General features: G+C 39.9%; 1 protein-coding gene across 2 annotated transcripts in view; it reads left to right on the top strand.

Annotated features, from left to right (window-relative positions):
* Positions 1-20,289, top strand: part of ARHGAP28 (Rho GTPase activating protein 28) — a 74,005-nt gene that overhangs the window by 15,244 nt on the left and 38,472 nt on the right. Inside the window, exon 1 of one of the 2 annotated variants that reach the window (XM_027882068.1) lies at positions 10,301-10,443. The exons of the other annotated variant lie outside the window; for it this stretch is intronic. The gene's annotated coding sequence lies outside the window, so the exon portion shown is untranslated. Of the gene's footprint in view, positions 1-10,300; positions 10,444-20,289 lie in introns of those variants that run through there. 2 annotated transcript variants of the gene reach the window in all.

Here is a 20,289-nt window from a genome sequence, read left to right as displayed (position 1 = left end):
CCAAGAACTTTTCCAGCAGTAGAAATAATACTTTTTTCTTAATTCCTAAAATTATATTCATCTGAAAGTCCTTTCCCTGGACCAAAAGAACTCCATAACTACACCTAAGGAAGAAATTTTCTTGGATGATACATAGATTTAAAATAAGGGTTCCTTAGTGCTTCCTCCTGTTTCCACCACCAACTTCTGACACAGGAAAATCCATGTTTCTTAAAAGTTCCAGGCCAGGGTAGTCATCTGTCAGCTTCTTAAATAACAACACAGCATCAGGCATCCTCACTAAAATTATAATGGAGTGAAGTTTAATTTACATCAGCCAATCCATTGGGATTATCATTTATCAGTGCAGGACCCACAGCATGAATAACTTTGAGAAGGAAAGCTCTTTGAGAACATGTGTTAAGTTCATCTAGAATTTCTCTCCAAGGCCAGGGGAAGATTAATGCTGTCATGGAAGCAAAGGCCTGGCGCCTCTGTCAGCTCCTTTTCCAGTTCCCTGAATGCTAAAATGATCACAGAAATTTCCTCCTAAGTCTCACTGTACAACCCACGTGCATGCAGAGCTCCAACAAAATGATGGCTTCAGCCTACACAGAAGTACCCCTAGCCTGCCTAGGAGCCAGCTGGCAATCCAGGCTCTGAGGCTCAGATTGGAGCCCAGATTGCTCTGTCTTGAGAGTCAGCAGTGCAGAGAGAGGTAGAGGCACGTGTTCCACCTCGGCTTTGTGTAGGAAAGTGTCTCCAGTTAGAATTGCTTCCAGTCAGGCAGCGCTCAGTTTCAAAAACGTCCATGTAAAAGCTGGCATCTGCACAAATCATAGGTCTGAGGAAGTTCTGGAGATAGTTGTAACTGTGCTGGAAAGGAAAAAGTGGAAAGCCAGGAGCTTGTTTAAAAAAAAAAACAAAGCAGCAACTCGAGTTTGATTTTCTTCCCACTGCCCTCTGGCAGGTGACCTCAGTGGATGCATGAGTGCTGAGCACTACTCCAGTTCAGTTTGAACCCAGTTTATAAACAGGCAGAGAGCTATCTTCCATTGTTACCGCTCAACCATCCTACTTACCACAATCCTCCCAAAAATCCCAAGGCATTGCAGTAACCTCTGACGCAGGCACGTTTGGAGAGCTCATTAGAGGACAGTCAGCATTTTCCTTCTTTCAGCAGCTCCAAACCCCTGATGGTTCTTGTCCAAGCATTGCTGATTTAAGTTTAAGTTAAAATCAAGCTGCAGCTTTCCCAGCTCTTGTTTTACCTCTGTACTTTACCTCTGTACTTGTACTTGTTTTACCTCTCTACGGTGATAAGGGGCACTTTCAGTACATTGCCCTCCTCTCCTGGTACACATGGATTGTTTTATAGAAAAGGCAAAGCAAGCAAGGGGAAAAAAGGACAGAGAGATGAAAATGCAAACCAAATAGCTTATTAATATGGCATAGCTAACATAATGCCATCTGTTTTATGTTTGGTCCCTATTTGGAGCTTGATCCTGCCCGGTACTTAGTGCTCAGACTATCCCCTAGGGCACTCTCCAGAGCACACTTAACCTTTAAGTGCTTTACTGGATCATGGCCAATGTGCTGAGCACCTCAAAGGAATCAGACCTTGCTTAATTTCTCAGGTTTGTAGAAAAAAACTGTTTCCAGCTCTGAGCCCTGGCACTTCTGAGATTTTTCCTTCTCCACTCTACTCCAACCCCCATATTTTTTATTCTGAATAGTCAGTGCCAAGCAGGATTAGGCCACTGGATCCCCACTGTGGAAACTCCAGTAGAGACCACTGGCCTCTGAGGAAACTCCAGGGGACAATATTTTTGCTTGAGCTGAGATCCTTCTTAGAGTTATTCTAAACTCCTTTTGTTCAACCTGTGAAAAAGAAAAACTTCAGCTATAGAGCAGAAGGGAGAGTGTGTAATAAATTCTCAGGCATAGTCAGCATATGTTCCAAAGGGGCAATAAGCTGTTAAATCAAATCAAAGAAATCCCTAGTAAACCAGGATTCGTGGTGTGTCTGACAGCATACACTACATGAAATATTTCAAGTCAATAACTCTGAACGTGGCTGTCAACATGATGTGCAACCTCTGTGCACTCAACTTCCATCTCTTTCCAATAGTGAACCTTTGCGAAGAGCTGCTGTAAATTACAATTCCAAAGCAAATTTTCAAATTTTATAGCCAAATTTTATACAGTCTGAAGACTGTAGTGAGAAAAGGGTGAAGCAAGCAGAGTCATAGCAAATGTACTGAAAGTTTTAGTTTCAGAGTCAGGCTGCGTAATTCCCTTATCAGCTGATCATTAATGCTTTAAAAATCCCCAAGGTGTACAGACATACTGTGTTATGATCTCTCCTGTGCTCCGTGGGGGGGGTGGGGGTGGGGGTGCTGTGTGCATGTGCACAGGGTGTGTTTGTCACCTGTGGTTGATCAGCTGTGGTGCCGAAGTGCAGGCACCCAGCTTTTTAGCCCTGTGGAAAACAACACTCTCCAGGAACACTACTCCTGTTCACCTACCCCCTGCTGACTTTCCATTTCCCCCATAACAAATTTTTACCAGCACTGCAAACCTCCAGCTGTCTTCAAATAGCTGCTATATTCTCTAAACAGCCAGCCAGAAAGAAAAAACAAAGATAAAGGCAATATTAACCTCTTTGTCTTGGTTATAAAATTGGCCTAGGGCCTGAAAAAGACAAAGTAGAGTCCTGGATCACTGATTAGATTATGGCCTTGTATATCCCCACATATGTCCATACCCTTTGAGTCCAGAAATCATTTTTCACTGGAGCAGAGCACTATGCCTCATAGGGCCCAAGACAGCAGCTTTAAAATTGCCATGTAATTGAATGTGGGAAAGACTCTGACTTTTTGTTGTTATTGCTATGCTCTTCTTATATCCCTAACTTTCTGAGTTTATGTAGTGAAAAAGAAGCAATTCCATCTCTGAAATGTAGCTGTTTTAGGGGTATAAAATGACATTTTCTGCCTAAACTGCAATCAGGACATGGATAGGGAGCACAGTACTCTGCATGGGCACAGGTGGGCTGCAGAGTCTTGATGGTAAACAGTAATTTTCAGTGTAGCTGGTACAAAGCACAGTGACCAGGAAACTTTTACTTCTGACTCACACCTCAGTGCATAATAACAATAATAATCACAATAATAATAATAAAAATAGTAACAACAAACATTTTCACAGCACACAGAAACAAATGCAGTAAGCACAGGTGGCCTAAAGAGCAGACTGAAATTTCATGAGCATGTTCTGTAAACAGACCTTGCTGTATGCTGGAATTGATCCAGAATACTAGACACAGCATGGCAGCCCTATCAATAAATGGTCTCAGGGAATTTCTTAGCAGATGTTTTCTACCCAAACCCCCAGCCAGATGTTGGTAGGGCAGGGGAGTAAGGGACATCTTCATCAGATAGCGCTTTTGTGTGTCCTGTGTGGGTGACATAGTCAGATTTCACAGATTTTACAACCCATGGGCCATAACCCATCACTAAGCTAATAACTCATGTATTGTAACACAGAAGTTGCCCTCTCAGCTCTTACAGGGTCATGTGAAACACTTGTCCATCAGACCATCTGAAGAGCCCTGCCTGCGATTGCAACAGCTGGCAAAGGAGGCTGTTACTGTGTTGCCAGGAAAGCCTTTTTGAAACACCATTTCTTATCAAATATCTTGGATTTTCCCTTTCTCTGATCCAGAACTTTCTAGTAGTCATAATCAGCAATTTTCTTTTTTTTGCCAATGCCAAAAAAACTCTGCCAGTGAAACCACTGCTGTGGGGTCAGTACCAGCTGTTACACAAACAACAAGGAGCTGAAGAGCTTTGATGCAGGAGACAGTGCTGCTGCAAAAGGAAATAACTGCTGGATATGATCTTGCAGGACTACATGAAACCTGCGACATTGTCACATGGCTGATGTCATCATCGGGTCTCCCATCTGGGTTTGATCAAGTGTGAGGACTGGGAAAGAAAAGCTATATACAAAGAGCAGGTGATGGCTCTGAAGAAATGCTCCTCTGTGTATCTCTGTTCATGAAAACCATGGATCTGGGTATATCTTGCTGGGACAGTGCTGGTGCAGCCAGAGATTTCTAAATCATGAGAAAAGTCTTGATCTTGAAAGCAAGCAGGAACCTCATTTAGGCTTCTGAAGGTATCTGCATTTGACAAGGAGTTTGTCCATTTCCCAGGCAGCTTCAAGTGCCTTGGCAGGCCTCTGTCTCCACTACCTTCAGCCATTCAGACCTGCACAAGAAAGGCAAAACACCACTTTCAGCAGTAATAGTGATGGTCTTGGTTCCTTAGGTGGCATGGACATGATTTTGGCTGCACCGGGCAGGCCAAGTGCTGAGCATGGTGGGCACTAGGTCTCTGAGTTGGAGCCAGGCAAGGGAGATCTGTGGCCTCAGCTACTGTCACTCTTTTAATGCCCTGCGGCATGGTAAATAGCATTGCATTTACTTTTAGAGGGAGGCTGCTGCCTTTTTTTTTTAAACCTTTTGCTAATACTTTCAAATTTCTTTTTTTTTTTCTTTTATATCTAGAAATATCTGTGATGATTCACAGTGGAATAATAATATGGATTCCCTCTTTTAAACTTGCTATTAGAAGTTTTTTTTCTCTTACCCTCTATTTCACTGCATTGTACAAGACAAGCACCCCAAATTCTGCTTGACTGCCAAGCCCAGTTCTGCTTTCATGTCAAATAATTACAAAATTATAGACTAACCTAATATTGGTAATCAGATATGTCTTTGACTTATGTATGTTTCTGTTTAAAGGACTGAACTGTGGACATGGGCCATTTGTAAGGCATTGAGTATATTCAGAGTCATTACGTAAAGAAAGTAAAAATTTCTTTATTACTTTGTCTATTTGTGTCCAATAGAATTTTCAAATGTAATGCCTATTTAGTTAGGGCTTTTTAAAAGTCCTTTTACTGGAACAAATGTCTTGATTTACAGTCCTGCTCAAGTAATATTGTTGATTAAATTAGCATTACCTAATGAGTGAAACTAGCAAGGTATCTTGTTCAAATTAAAACCACACCTTTAAGCAGAAGTGAATTGGTTGATAGACCAGTAGAAATGTGGTAGAAACTTACTCCAGTTCTTAAAATAAAATCTACTGGCCAAATGTGAATCTGGCATTTACTTTAAAAGTCACATTTGTGATGAACATCTGTTAATATAAAAATATCTCTGATACAATGGTTTAGCTGTAGTTAGTTTAGAAGTACTTGGTTCACATCTAAGGGAGGAGGGAGAGTAAATGTCTTGCATTTGGCAATCAGTAAGCCAGGGCTTTTACCCCTTGCTTGACTTTGTTTGGGTTTAGACAATGTTCCTCTGTTTTTGCTCAAGCTGCAGTAATACTTCAGGCCTTGGTGTCATGCATTCTGGGTTTTCTATACTCTTTATAATAATCTTTGAACCCTCAGCCCACATCATATGTTATGAATATTGTTGTTTTGGAGTAGAGAGGCAGACAATCATTTTAAACTGCAGAAATCCTGCCCCTAACATTTCCCTGTGCATCAAAGACGTGGAGCAGCATCAAGCAGAAGACGTTGCAGAAAGTCAAGTTTGATAGATGGTTTGGAATGAGAGAAAGAAAAATGGGGAAGGATCAGCAAAAAAGGTTGCTTTTAAGGGTCAGAATTTCACTGCTTTTGAGGGGTGATTCAAACTTTACCTAGAAAAGCCTCTTCAGGGCAACACCTGGTTCAGGGAGTAAGCATGACTGGAACTCATGGCTGAGAGTTGGAAGATGATTGGCAGTTGGAACTAGATGTTCTTTAAGGTCCCTTCCAACACAAAATATTCTATGATTCTGTTGTCAGGCTGTTGTTGCAGAGGAGCAAAAGCCAGAAGTTGGTTCTGGCGAAAGTAGCATTAGAGACAGTCAGCTCAGGTCCTTCTTTCCAGGTGAAAATACATCAGCAATATTAGCAAGTAATTATTTTCTTCATCTTCTTGCCATGTGACTGATAGTGTTTGTTATTCATTGTCAGTCAGTGATTCTTCTTTCATATTACCATCTTTTTATTCTTGGCCTTCTTTGTTTGGTTTTGAAAGAAATGATGGCTCTAAGGGACCCTATGTGGCTTCCTTAGGGAATTGTACTGTAAATCCTTGTGATTAGGATAACCAACTAACAGCTTGTCTGTGATATTATGCAAGAAGCAATACAGGCTTTTTTTGGAGGGTCTAATAGTAGAATATTGTCAAAAGTCACCTTTGGCAATTTGACTGAAAATAAAGGCAACAAATAGTGTCCAAAGAGCCACCTGAAAAAAACTTCGGTGTTCACAGATCCGGCACACACCCAGCTCCACACACTGTTTCCAGTGTACATATGGCCATGTCGCAATGGGCACTGGAAAACAAGCTCAGTCCCTTCCTGCTAATTTACCAGTGGAGGAGGGCTTTTTTTCCACCAGGCAAGTTCATTTGTCAAGGTGACCTTCGCAGTCGACAGCAAGCGTTCCTACAGATAAAGAATGCTGCCTCAGCGTATTTCTGAAGCCCAGCTCAGCGGTCTGCTGTGGGGCTCCTGCGAGGAGGCACAGCGGCTCTGCCAAACAAAACCCTTCCTGCAGGCATTGCAAGGGTTTCTCTGTTCCTCAGCTTTCATAGATCATTGTTGCACATTTTGCAATCCTTCTTTTGTCATGCTCTGTAAACCCTCTTCTCTTGCCTGACTGGTTTTATATCTAAACGGTCTTGAGGTTAAGTATTTTCTTTTGAAAAAACCCTCTTCTGTAAATTAGTCGTCTTCTAGGCAGAGCTAAGACCACAAATTAAATCTTAATCAATCATGGATGTAGGTAGGACATTTCACAGATCCTCTGCCAAAGCCCAGACAGAAGAAGAAGATCTTCAGAGATCTCTGAAGAGGTTTTATCTTCCATGTCATCTGAGGAGGTGATGTCAAGGCTGGACTGCTTGGCCATGAGTGACTGTTTTCTTCCTATCTACATAGTTGCTTTCAAATACATCACTTATTAGACTTTAGGATATTGCCATTTTTATACCACAAAAACCAAGCCAGATTTGGAGCATGTGTGCTAAATGTATCACAGTGTTAATGTAAAATCCGGCTTGGAGAAGAGCCTCTGGTTTTTGCTCACTACAGCTGGAATAGATCAATATATAGAGACTCTGGAAAGAGCAGTCATGTTTCAGAAGAAACCACCACATAGTTATGATCATGCCAGTTTAATTTCTGTGGAATAATTAATCCAGTGCTAATTATTCCGGTTCCTTCCTTGTAGTTTTATTTTCATGCCTGCCATATGACATCAGTTAGACAAGTCCTTAAAGCTATTCCCCAGCTGCAGTGACCTGTTAAAAAAGGAGACTGTATTTAGAAGTGGGACCGAAAAAAAAAGGGAACATTTCTTTTTCAAGGGAAAAAACTAGGTTTGTGTTGATCAGAACGATCTACAGAGCATGTTTTGAGTCAAGGAAAGAAACAGGCAAAAATTAGAAAAAGCTGAAATATTCCATTGCAATATCTTCTAAATGAACGTTTTTCTTCCTAATTTCTGTGGGTTTAACTTTTAACAGAAAAGTTAAACAAAAGCTTGAGATCAGACTGTTTATTGTTTTTCTGAATTTCTATAGGAAAAGAAAATGGCTTAGTTTGAGATTAAATGAAGACTTTGTTCAATTACTGGTTTAGCCAAAGCCCTGAAAAAAATCAGTTATTTGCATAGCTAATTGTTTATGACTGGTTATAACATTTAATGTTAGAAAAAGAATAGCATGAAGCCATGTGTCGGTATTTATCAACTGCATGACATTCAGTGTATTGGCTGAAATATTTCATCATTATGTCCCACATGTGGAATTACTTCAGAGTTACTTTTGTAAAAACCATAAAACAGAATACTCAAATATGAATAAAGATGCCAGGGCAGACAGATCTCTGTGTCATGCAAATCCCCACTGGCTTTGGAGGGACACCTGTGTATATGAGTTCATAACTATTCATTTTTCATAGGACAGATGTGATTAAGGCTCATTACTGTGCTGATCCTGAAAGAATGTGAAAAAAAAAAAAAAAGTTTAAATGTATTTACACAGTTTAATGGCAAGAGTTTTGACCTAAGGCTTATTTAAAATGTAGTTAAACGTGTTTTACCTCCAAAAATACAGTATTTTCTTTAAGTGCAAGGACCTGCACTTAGAGGTAGAGAGTCACACTTCCCTTAATTTTAGATGTACCCAGTGCCCAGTGAGCACTTCTCCACTTCCAGCATCTAATAGCTCTCTGATGAGTCCCTCACTTTATGGACTGCAAGAGAGACCTCTCACTAGTAGGTGAGCTGAATTGCTCTTTGGATGTGACTTTCTTTCTACTGGCTGTACAGAAGCCTGTGGCAAGCAGCATCCTAGTTCACACATCCTGGTTCAACACTTCATGTTAAATGAGAGGATCCAGCATTTACTGAAACACAGGGAGTGTTTTAATTGCTGGCAGCAGCCAGAGGGAAGACACATTCATTGTGAATTGCTGCGAGCCGACCTCTGCATCTTCCTCTCCCTCTGCAACAGCATTTTTCTCTACCACACAGGCAGTGAGCTGCAAGAGACATGGGTTGAAGAATTCATATTTACAAAGTGCAACCAAATGTCACCTTAATCTCTAGGAAAAACTAAGTCACTGTTATCGAGGCTTGTATAAATTCCATCAGACAGTAACTTTGGGAAAAGGCAATCCAAAAACTATATTTATATTTATATGACTATTCTGACAAAGCCTAGAATGAGGTAAAAATAACTTACATTTCTTCATACAGGAATAGTTCAAGGACAGTAGTAGCAGGGGCAGTATATCACCACTAAAAAGAAGGAGAGGACATCCTTGACGGAGGCAGAGAAGGCAGCCTCAAAACTATTCAGCCTCGGAGTTGCCTCTGAATGCTTGTAGGAGGTAGCATTGTAGAGGTGTTTAGTGGGGATGATATTGGATGAGCATCTGTACATTTGTAGCATGAACAGCCCCACAGTCCACTACCAAATTCCTGAGCTATGCTCACTCTTTCCTGCAGTTTGTCCTTTAAAGTGTGACCTACGAGTCCCTAAACAGAAGTACAGAAAGTGGTAAATTACCAGAAGTTTTCGAAATTTTCAAGGATCTATGCAGTCGTAAAAGTTCACTAGAAGAAAGGTAGCATTAAGTCCTGTTTAAAACAGAGCAAATTTATCTTCACGATTAACTGTAAAACCAAGCCACTTCTGGTTTTGTTATTTTCTGCCCCCGAGGAAATCTGTGTCTGATTCAGGAAGTCCTTTCCCTTCTCTCTCCTTTGTTTCAGTCTTTTTTTTTCTCTCTCTCTGGTTAAATAACAGGCTTTCTTTTCCCTCTATTCTGCTGTAGGGTTTTAGCCGTGTCTTTGGAGGAAGTGAAGGATGTTAAAATGCTTATTACCAGAAAGTCAGCTTTTCCTCCTGTATTTCAGGCTAGAGGAATGATGACAGGAATGCTGTAAATTTGACAGACCCATTTAAGCATTTCAGTGCATAAACAAAGGTTTGAGGGAGGGAGTAAAGTTTGACCATCTCATATGTTTTCCATGCTCAAGAGTTATTTCTTGGGGCCCCTTTGACAGTGTTTACTGCCTGTGGTAGGGAACTTTTTGCACAGTGTGTTTTCTCGTCCCCCAGCTGCAGCTCAAAACCATCCCTGAATATCACATCTTTATCGATCTTGTGGCCACAACCCAGTTCTGGGCCACAGTTCATAAAACCTGGTGAATAGTTTTTTTCAGTATTCATCTAGATCCCCCACTGGTTATCCTAATGTAAGAAAAGCAAGAAAGGCTTCCCCATAAATACTTGATTTCTTAACAGATGTCTCCTTCCTCACTGGCATTGCACACTGTGCTTCTCTTATGGGTAGAGCAGCCATCTCCATGCAGAAAGAGCTCCTCATTAATTTGCATCTGGCCATTTATGATTTTTTGCATTATGCTATTGGCAGTGTCTCATTTCTCTTTAGAAGAAAACAGATAGACTGGCTCAGTCTTTTTCTGAGCCACCCCACAGGGACTCTCCTGAATTACAGCGCAGCTTAGTGCTGATTACTTTTTTATTTCTCCTCTTAGGAAACGGATAAAAGGTTTAAGTTCTGACACAAACAGGAAAACATGCTAAGAGGATTTATCCTGAACGCATCTGCTCTTTAAATAGTGATGGAGCAGTGTCAGTTTCCCAGAAGGGCCAGAAGCTCTACCACTCTTTGTTCCTGCAGCCCTTGTATGACTAGAGGCAGAATACCCTATCACAGGCTGTTAGATAACTCCCAGAATATGCAATCATAGGCTGAGGAGGGACTGACTGCCACTGGAAGCATGAAGAAGTTGTGTTTAAGAAGGGCTCCGCTCTGCTTCTTTAAGGATAACACCAAGCCTCTACTCTGCTCCGAGGTAAGACTTCATAAAATTTACTAAATCAGTAACTTCTCAGCCTTCCAGACCTTGTTCCCTCCCTCTTGTTTCCTTAAACAAGGAGCAACAGGAGGGGGAGCAAGCTGTCAAAGTTATCACTAGTGGAATTTTCCAGCTTTACCAGGCAGGAAAGAGGGGACAAAAAAAAAATGATCCACTGTAGAAAAACAACTGAACACAGTGCAAGCATAGGCAACTTCAGGGTGGGCATATGCATGGTTTGCGTTGACTAAAGCTGTATGAAAATATGTCTCAAGAATCTATTAACATCAACTCTTCTAGGGTTTTATTAATAAGGTATGCTTCTGGAAAGTTATACTCTGTTATAATGCAATGTTTTTCTCACCAATTATTCTGCTTAAAAATGTGTTCCACTGGAATAATATTACAGAGGGAGAAAAATCTTTGCTTCAAATTGGATTATTCACAATTTTTCCCATTTTTCCTTTCACTTGATTTGGGGTCAAAAATTTTGTCTTTTTCAGTTTTTGCCTTCTGATCATATGGATGTTTATGGCAATTACATGTATTTCAGCTCAGTGTCATGGCCCGATTCTAGCATGCACAAGTAGAGCTTTATACAAATCTAGCTGTATGGAAAGCAGAAACTTAGGACTTACTCCATGGGAGAAAAGCCAGGTCTGACAATTGAAGTGATGCGTTCATCAAGATTACAGGGCTAAATTATCTAAAGGGCTTCTACATTCACAAACACATTATCCTAATCCTCATTTTTCAAATTTTTTTCAAATCTGGCTTGGTCCTGTACATTTTGGAGACAGGGATTTGCAGGTAGTGTGGGCTCTTTCTAATGGCTACTTTCAATTTGAAAGTGCTTACAACGTAATTAGGTAAAAAAAACAGGGCAGCAAGGGACTGGTAGGGAACAGCAGCTAAAACTGTTTACCCAGTAATGAAAACTGGAGAAATTCAAGGGAGCTGGAAACTAGGACTTGACCCCATAGTTCTGAGGAAACTGGAAGCATGTTTATGTAGTCTAAATAAATGAAAACAATAGACCATCAACCTAGCACTCAAAACAGGCTCTCTCATCCATTGCAGAGGGATTCCAGGGGATTTCTCTCCTGCTGGCTGGCTGGCATGATGCTTACAGCTCTGCACCTTCAGAATAAACATCAGGAGTGTTTGAGGAGTTTCTTTTAGCTGTTGTTGCTCTGTGACAGTTTGCACACACAGTGAAATGGCCAGCTCAACCTTTCCGGTTCCAAAGTCCCCCTGCAGCAAAACATTATGAGCTGGGGTCATGACCATCAGCAGAAAGAATACTCCTTGCCTTGGGGAAAACTTTCCAAGGATTTCTTACCCTCTTATTCCCTCTGTAGGGGCAGCATGAGGCCTATTCTGGGGATCAAAGGGAAGTCTGAAATGGCATGAGATGCTGCAGAGCAGCACAAAGCGATGATCGTGGGCCAAATTATAAGTATATAATAGATTTTAATTGACTTTGATCAGGATGAAAGAGCATCTACTTTCTTCTTCCCTTGTCAAACATGAAGTCTCACTGAAAGGAAGTCTAGGCAGCTAATATCCCCAGAGATTTGGCTTTTGCTCTCTGGATTCTTGATTGATTTGTTTAGAAAAGATAATAAAATCAGTGGGATTACTAAGAACTCTACTAGAAAGTTATACTCATAGCACCAGTAGAGTTTCTTTATGGAATACAATGTCATTGCAAGTCCCAGCTGTGTTCTGTCAGAATGGGAGACAGGGCTTACTGGCATAAATGATTGTCCAAGCTGCTTTTTCTGGTTTTGTGACTATTTTTTCATATGAATGGAAGAATTCTGAGGGATCTCCCATCACTGGGTTTTCTCCTATTTGATCACCTGTACATGCCACAAAAAGGCAGCTCACAATTAGATGTTAGGGATTTTTCAGGCAGGGCCTTGCAGTAAAATTAAAAGTGATTCCTAATTCAGAAATCTCTGCATGGCACACAAGCGTAGATCTGTCTAGTGTTGATGCTGGTCTAAGATGATGATCAAATTCTAATGAAATTAACTTAGCAACTCTAAGAAATACTGTATTTTCTTCAACTCTTTTAATTACTTCTTACTAGAAAGTCTCTTCAAATGCATTATTTTGAAAAACCTTAGCTGGTGAGTGGTGTGTAAGTTATCATAATGATGTAGCAGCCTCTTGATTTGACAGATCTTTCTCCCACCCAAATAATTCCAACTTCTTTGAATAAAATCTGTTCCATTTCTTATCTTGAATTACGCTTTCATTAAGCAACCAATTGATGTTGATCCCCTGGTTCATGTTGTATAAAACATTCCATTTTATGTGTTATCTAGACTTTTTCACAAAGGCTTTTAGGAGATTACTAAAATGTTCCTTCCCCTTGTTCCCATCTTTGTTATCCGTTCATACATATATTTATATGTGTGCATGAATCCATACAAATGTATAGTAACATTCCCCTTAGGATATTGTGCATGTATATCATAAAGGAAAAGGAGATTAACAGTAGAATACAATACAAATAGGATGACTTTATGGCAGTCTTGCAGAAACTCCTGCCAACCAAAAGAGTAAATAACAGCTGTGTTAGTCAAAGCCAAATTCAAAAGATAAGACTTGAATTTAGGTTGTCAAAGTCCCAGAAAACTGAACAAGCTTAATGCTCACAAAAAAAGAACTCAGAAGACAAAGAGTGTAATGGTATGCAATTAAGTTGAAGACAAATTTTCAAAAATGCTTCTGTGACTTAAAAGCCTAAGTCAAAATTGACTTTGAGAGCAGGAGCATTTACTCTCCCTGAAAGTCCATAGGGTTTGTGAATCCTATAGACTTTCCTGAAAATAGGCGTTAGGTGACTGCCTTCCTTCATCCCTTTTGGAAGCGTAACCTGTAGTCACCTGAAAGTCCAAAAAATATGCTGGTCCAAGCAGTGGCTGAATGCCAGCAGGGATACCAACTCAAACCAAAGAACTAGAGGTACAAGCATGATTATTCCCTGGTTTTACTGGAAAGCCATATATCATCTGGTTTGGATTAAACTCTGAAGATGTGTTATCCTGTTCAAGATCCTGTGGAAGCATTTTGAATCAATTGTAACTGATGTAAATATAGCCTTTGACTGGAAATCTTCCAGAGAGAGAGAGCTGCAGCAGTTCGGCCAAGACGCATTATATCAAAAGCATGGATAAGTAATTTGGTGTCCTCATGGGAAGGATTGCATTACAGTTTCACAACATTCATAAAGTGCCTGCACAGTGAAGGATCTAATACAATCATTAAAAGATGGATGAATGCCTGGTGAATCTTCACCTCCTATCATGGATCACGGCTCTTATCTAGGCAGGTGTGGGAAGAAGAGCATGAACTCACAATGACAGAGGGCTCAACAACAGCTTAGTCGTACTCCTTTGACATGAGCATGTGAGCTTCTGAACTTGATTTACTGTGTTTGCATAGCAATATTAATTACTTTCTAGTGGTTATCTAGCCAGGAATATGTACAGAGCTGAAAAAGCTCAGGTAGAAACTTCAGCCAAGCTCTGTAGAACATAGAGAAGTTTAGCAGTCCTTTTACTCACAGTGTACCATAGCTTTAAGTCATGAACTAGCTCTTATATTTTTAACCTTCTTCTGTGGCAAAACATCCATGTGATTTTAGAGAGCTCACTTCACCTGCTTCCATAAATCTTATTTGATAACTCTGTGGTTGTAATATGATGAAATAGTTCTTGCTCATATAATTAGTTGATGCTACAGGGAGGGGTTGGGGTGTTTTTGGTAGTTACCAAATTCTTGGTTCTGCAGTTATTATCCACTGCATGATGATCTGATATCTGAGTTCAGGCTCCATACTGTGACTGGCAGGGAAGAACTCAACACAGCTTAAAGAGGCAATTGTTCCAAGTCCTCTTTCCATTGTCCCAATACAACTCAGAAGAGCTTACAACAAGCCAGAACAAATCAGTAAATGTGAAAACAACCAAGAGTAACCCCTTCTTGCAGTACATGATGTGTACAAAAGGTGCTGAGAAGCTTTTTAGTGTGGTTCTGCTTCTCAGGAGAACATGAACAGGCATTTTGTGCCTATGTTAAGATGCTTCAAGAAAAGATAATATTGTCTATGTCATTTGAGTCTTGCAGTCTTCTGTACAACAAGAGCTCATTTTCCTCAGAGATTTCCAAGAGCTATATCTAACTCCTCCAGCATCAATATTAAGAAAGTTAAACATTCAACCCTATGCACAGGAGTCATTTGGCTGACTTCAGCAGGGCTGCTTGTAGGATTCAGAATTACTCACATCACTGAGGTACTGAAGACAAAGGCATTGTGTTTTGTAAATATTAGTGGTCTCTGTAGCTGTAAGAGCTCTAAGACCTTCAGGAGCTGCAGTATATTTGAAAACTTAGCTTTGAAATATCTGACATGGTGCAGCTTCCCTCAGAGTGCTCATGAATGATTTGAGACAAACCTCAAAAATCACGTAAGCAGGAAAGAAAAAAGAGTTGAAAGAAAACTGAAAGCTGCTGTGCATCATGGACTAGTTTTCCCATTTAAAAGGTGATTTTTCTTATTCTGGTATTTGCCTTTTTTATGGGTTTTGTGAAGACATGTGGCTTAGTCCAACATTTCCAACTCTCACTGGAGTCCAAGTGGTTTTGAAGCATCACTGATTCATTTGACTGCTTACATGGAAAGGTCATGTTTTTCACAGGCACATAGTATAAACATTTGAACACAGATTAGAAAAACACCACTTAAAATTTAGGGTGTTGCATTCACAATTCCCATGAAGATGTTCCCTCTGTCTCTTTACTACAGGCCTAGAAATCATTTTAAGATCACAGAAAGCCTTTTATACTCCATAGATCAGAATGATATAACCCACGTATGAGAAAATGCATTGGGGTTTTTTTGGTTTTTTTTTTTCCTCTTCACCTCTTCATTCCTCTGTTGAAGACCTGAGAACATAATAAACTAAATTTGATTTTGTGGTCCACTGTTTCCTCTGAAAGCAGGAATTTCTGCTCTGTGATCTTCTACTTGGTATTCCCTGTCTGTCTCGACCAAATTTTAGACTACACTTTTCATTTTCAGCTCTGTTCTGTCATTTCTTCTTGTAACATCTGCCATCATCTCACCATGACCTTTCATAGTACTGGTAATGCTACTAGTTTCATCTGGCAACTCAAGACCTTCTTGCCAACATGTTTCCATACTTATATTATAAATAAAAAATCTCTAGACCAATCTCCAGGAGGAGTCTTCTACCAGCTTTTGATTTAAATTTAGCTTTATGCTTACACAGTTATGCTTGTATGCTTACTGATGTCCTCAATGGGAGAGGTTATCAAATAATATACTGCAATTTAATTTTAAAGTGACTGAAACAGGCTGAAATTTTGACTGAAAGAACATAAGTGAATTAGCAAAAAATTAGTCGTTCACTATTCCCAGCAAAAGTGTAAGTCAAAAACCTATTCTGATGCAGTTTTCTTTTTAAAGCTTGAAGGTAAAATGTGCACCACATTAGCAAAACTTCCATTGATTCAGCCGAGCCAAGAGGATTTACTTCTGTTAATATTACCTGGCTGTAAGGGATTTTTTTAGTCGTAAATTTTTTTAGAACATAAAGTGCCTTGGTTGCTTTGACTGAGCTTTTTATAAATATTTAGAACTGAAAGAGGGGCTGATGGGTGACTTCTTTTGATAAGAATACATGACAGTCAAATGCTGTTGGAGAAACGTGGGAATGCATCCACCAGCTGCAGTTCCCATCCTGTGCCTTGTGTGTTTGTGTTTGGTCCTCCTGTGCCGCATTGGTATCACCTCCTCCCTGCATAGAGAGCCCTTCTCCACTTCTCTCCTTGCTCCATCCCTATATGAATCTCTCACCCAGCACTTGATTTATGGAAAATAGAAAAGGAAGGGAAAGAAGCAGGGTTCAGAGACAGAGGGGACGGAAAGGGAGACAGACTTAGAGATGAGGCCTCACATTGCTTGAAGTCATTAAGAATAAAGTCACAGACTGTTCAGGGCATTGACAAGAGTTTCCATGTTGATGTACTTTCCATTAATTTTCTGCTGGTGTGTAACCATTTTTCTTCAGGTAAAAATAGGAGCATAGTGCTTTGAGATATTCTCCAAGATCCATCTACATTTCTTTATTCATTCACATTCTTTATCTACACTGCTTTTTAAGAAGTTTCATTAACAAAAGAACAGCCTATTCAGCAAATGTGGGACTCCTTCCAAAGTAACTCATACAATCTTTACCAATGTACTTGAGTGGTAAAAAATAGAATTATGCTCACATCTTGATTTTTATTTGGCTGCAGAACTTTCCAGAAAATCTTTCATTCCTTCTGACTGATTCAGTATAGGACAAAGTACAATACAGGATGAAAAATATAAACTGAGAGTTCAGAATTGCCAGACAACCAACCCAGAGCTGCTGAGAAAAATTTATGTGATGTACATTTGCTCGTGAAATTTTTGTAATTTGTAATATCTTCAACATTAGCAGTACCACAAAGAGGGATGTTCTGAATTCAAACACAAGGGATAAATTAAGCCAGTGGGTTTGTAACAGTTTGTTACTATCTGAGAATCTGATCCAGGATTTTTATAATGGCAGTGTGAAGTTGTTCCTCACTCGGTCGAAAGATTCAAGAGTATCTTCAGTGCATATGCATTTTTTTCAATGAAGTAGCTTTAAAGGTTGTATTTTTCTTAGCTTTAAAAGCTCAATGTGTTGTTTTACATTACTTCAGTCCAGTCCTATAAATACTATTAAGCACAACGTTTGAAACATTTTCTCATAAATTGCAGGGTAACCCATACCATTCATGACAGAAATGTAAAAGAATACATTAGAGTTTACATATTAATATTTTGTAGGTCAGACATGGTTTTCAATATGGTTAAAACACATCCAAGGGAAAACCCAATAACTCACAAAAATAAGTAGTGCTTGTTTGCTTAGGTCCTGAAGCCTTTGAAAAAAGTGTAACGGGTGGAGTGGCAACATTTACTTAAAAGGGTGCATTAATTATAGGAAGGAAGAAAGTAACAACTGGACTTCACTTAACACTAAGCACCAAGAAAACTTCAAAGACATATTGCATGACTTCCAGCTTCTGTTTAGCTTACATGTTCACTCTCTAGATTTATCTGCCTCCCTTCATTGTTTATATCAGGACCTTAAAATGTCTACACTTGAAATGTATGTAGTTGCATTAGATGCCTTACAGTATAGTCCAGTTCTTAATATTATTACCTTAATTCAACCAAAATGACTGAATTTGACTTTTGAAGTGTTTCAGAGACAGAATGTCCCACAAGTATTGTGAGTTTCTGAGTGGTAATAATCATGCTTGTTAAAAGGATAGCTCCTTTACAGTGATATAAAATAAAAATATATTCTTTCATGTTTGCCACATAAAAGAAGGCAATGTTAGAAGATGTACTGAAAGCTGTAGAAGTTTTGACTCCTTATGTTTCAGTGTTTCCTTGTATTTTAATATTTGTTTTTCTTTAAAAAATTTAATGTGGGCTTTTGGAGCCAAAACTCTTTTAGCACTGTCCAGGTTATATCCCCTATGGATTTTACGTGGTTTGCTTCTTTGCTTGGTGAATGATTTAAGCCTCATTGGAGCTCTTGAACCTATGCATTTCCTGAAGTTTTAACTGTAGCCTGTTGTGTTATAAATAATGAATCTGACTAAATGTGAGTTACTGGCAGAAATTTATCAATTTTATTGTGAAAGAAGATTCTGGATTAGTCTGCACATTGCTCTCCTTCTCCTTCTAACCTCCTTGCAGTTGCACACATGTGCATGCATAGTGGCCCTGATGTACTCAGGTGCACTTGAAACCGTGCTGTCCCCTGGGAGTGCTTACAGAGCTGTTGCTTATGTTACAAGTGACACTGCCAGAGCAGTAGGAAGAAAAAAAGAATCACAGCTTTTCTATTGTCTTTTGTGAGAGCTTCCTCACTGCCACAGATAGCTAGCTCTGAGGAGGGACCGAGTGCCTGCAGTGAACAGCATCAGACTTTATGCAGTACCAGAATTTATACAACGTAATGCATTTGTGCTTCTTCCTCTTCTTTTCATTCATGTGACTCTACTTCTTCTTAGATTCCTACTTTGGGTAAGATGCTGGGTTGCTGCTTGCACCAAACTGCAGAATGAGAGACATGTCAGCTTCATGTTTACTGTGTGGCTTGCCCAAGTAAACCATGCCAAGGACTGGTAATGTTGTAGTAGTAAATCCGGGGCTGCCATACATCTTGTTTTCAGATTTGGTCCAGGTGGAATTCAAAGGGTTTGCCTTGAATTTTGGGGTGCTCAGCTACCTAGAATCTCTCTGGGTGAGTGCAAGATGGAATTTTTGGAGGTGTCTACTGAACAGAAGTGGATGTGTTGTACAGTGCATCCACAGTGAACCTGGTGCTCCTGTAGGCTCTCATCTGCTCTAGCTGATAAAGTGTGACATCCACTGGGTTCAATGCTCAGGCACAAATCATTGTACACTGTACATTTGTACTGTACATTTGTACTGTAGAGGCACAATAGATCAAACATTTTCTGGAAGCACAGGATTTCCTAAGCCCACAGTACATGGCCCACATGCCTATGTTTCCTGCTGGAAAACTTTGGCCTGCCCAAATACATGTCCAACATGGATGCATGGATTTATTTTTTTTCATATAGAAGCAATTGGACTTAAGCAATTGTAAACGCAACAAAAGAATTTGTCACCTCTAACAATAAAAATGTGTTAGAGATGTGTAAGATGTTTAAACTGGTTGCTCACAACCAGCTTTTGCCTGCTGTAGGCCATGTCCAGATGTTTCTTATCTTACCCATACCCACTGAAAATTACATCTAACATATTCTACCATGATCTGCTCATGTTCTTAAGTCTTCAGCATTGAAAACTGGCTTATACTGCTTCCTCTTCATATATATGAAAAGAATTCTTTTCAATTCACTTGAAAAAAACATGGTTAACAGAACATACTCTTGTTAGTGTTAATCATTTGTGAATCCCTTCTGCCCTTTAGGAACAGCCTTGTTAGGAGAAAGAAGATGGAATAGAGTCCCTTTCAGATTTTGACAGACACACTGCAGCCATGTAGTGCACTGTCTCTGTTGCATCAGGCCAGCACTGAAGTGATTTGGTTGCCAGTGTGGAGGAGAGGTCTGGGTTATGTCCCCAAAGGTCACTGTTGCCAGCAGGCAATACCTAGAGAGTATATCCCTGCACTCCCTTAGCTCAAAGGGTCTGATTGTGAGAGCCCTCACATCGAAATGCACAAACAGAGAAAGATTCTTCTGCAATCTCCATCATCAGCCACAGAGCGGGTCACAATGGGCCTTTGTTACAGCAAGGGACTTCCCTACCACTTACAAAAAAGTTGCAGAAGAGACAGCTGAAGAACCCAAGGTGAAACACATTTTTAAATGTTGACAGGTAAAACTGCTATGCAGACTCTACAGTTGAATCTTCTAACTTCTGTTAGTGCCTCAATGAATTGCAGACAAAGTATAATTAAATAAATTAAACTTTTTATTCATGTAAATCTTATAAGTCTTTTCTCTTTTAAGTCTTTTAAATCTTAAGACTCATTAGACAACTCCTTTGGGTGCAAAAAATCATAGAATCCTGGAATCATAGTCGTAGAACATCCTAAGTTGGAAGGGACTCACAAGGGTCATAGAAGACCCAAATCCTGGCCCTGCACAGGGCAGTCCCAAGAATCATGCATGTGCCTAAGAGCGTTGTCCAAACACTTCTTGAACTCTGGCAGGTTTGTTGCTGTGACCATTTCCCTG

This window comes from Empidonax traillii, unplaced genomic scaffold (assembly GCF_003031625.1).
Source record: "Empidonax traillii isolate 1590-97213 ecotype Southwest subspecies unplaced genomic scaffold, ASM303162v1 scaffold100:size1405979, whole genome shotgun sequence".
Classification (NCBI taxonomy): Eukaryota; Metazoa; Chordata; class Aves; order Passeriformes; family Tyrannidae; genus Empidonax; species Empidonax traillii.
The sequence above is the reverse complement of the archived record's forward strand: the minus strand, read 5'-3'. Positions and strand labels throughout refer to the sequence as shown.